This window comes from Arachis ipaensis, chromosome B08 (genome assembly GCF_000816755.2).
Source record: "Arachis ipaensis cultivar K30076 chromosome B08, Araip1.1, whole genome shotgun sequence".
Lineage (NCBI taxonomy): Eukaryota > Viridiplantae > Streptophyta > Magnoliopsida > Fabales > Fabaceae > Arachis > Arachis ipaensis.
This window is the reverse complement of record NC_029792.2, coordinates 90454596-90455967: the sequence shown is the minus strand read 5'-3', so window position 1 is coordinate 90455967 and position 1372 is coordinate 90454596.

Sequence of the window (1372 nt, the reverse complement as noted above, 5' to 3'; positions counted from 1 at the left end):
CTTGTTGGGAGGCAACCTAACCCAACCTAGTTCTCTTTTCATAGCTATTTCAATAAAAAGGTTAAATGATTGGTATGCATTGCAAGGAGCTAAGTTTGGTGTTTCACACCAAAACAATTTAAGGGAGAATAAAGGATTCTAAGTTTGGTGTTCCACCAAAATCTCACTTAAAAGCACATTCTCACCTTCTGCACAAAGGGTTACTAGCTCCAAGCAATCTGATAAATTATTTAATCATTGTCTGTTTCTAGTTTTTAGTTTTATTACCTTTAGCAAAGACTTAGGCTTTCACATATGGTGCATAAGAAACATGGCAAGGGACTAAGTTTGGTGTTCACACACCAAAGTAAGTTCAAACGCCTACAAGAAAGTCTTGCACACTAACCAGTCATCTAAGGGCTTGAGAAACAAGCAACTTCCATTAACACTGCAGGAATTCAATCACTCTCTTGGGAGGACTACACACCATTAGCTGAGAGAAAGAAGAAGAAGCCACCAAGAGGTTGTATTGTCACTTAACTCCATCAGCATTGAATTGCTCTAAATTGGAAGTGTGAATATGCACATCTTAACAGTAACTGTTAGTGTAGTAGTCTGTACATCATTTCTGTTTCAATTTAAAATAAGTAAGCTAGTCTATGTGTGTGCTTGTGTGTTTACTTTCACTGAACAAGAAGCATGTGTTGTCCCCTGCACTTTCAATTCAATAAAAGAAATGTTTGAATGTGAAGCAAGATAGTCTCTGTTAAATAGAAGTAGAATAAAAGTAAGTGGTGATATGTGTGTGATTGTATAATAGCTCACTTTTAGTGAATAAAGAGCCAGGATATCTCCTTCTAAGTAAAGAGTGGCCTACTGTCTATGAATCTCAATTAAATAAAAAATTCCTTGGTTAGAAAGAAAAACAAAAAGAAGGAAAGAAAAAAAGATAGCCAAAAAGTGGCAGAACAAAAGGAAACAAAAAGAAACAAAGCTGGACACCAATAGCTTGAACTTTAAAATATATGCCTGTGATGTCTTTGTACTAGGATCTGCTTGGATTAGTAAGCTCTTAGGAGTGCATCAACACTCGGTGACTTGGGTTAACTAATCCGGGATCATCAGCTGAAAGTCCCCTATCAAGAGCAACCTAACTACAAGGCATTTAGTAACCCAAAGAGGTGCTGGGCATTAATGTTTTAAGAAGGAATGTGAGCCAAGTGTCTATGGTGAATAATGTGTCAAGTATAAAGAAAAGAAAATGAACTTGTTACACATGACACTCAAATAAAGCTTATGAACAAAGTAATAGCCAAGGATAAAGGAATAATGAGAGGTCATAGCAGTATGTCACTTGAAGCTTGAAGGAGACTTTCTAGGCCTAGGAGTCAAT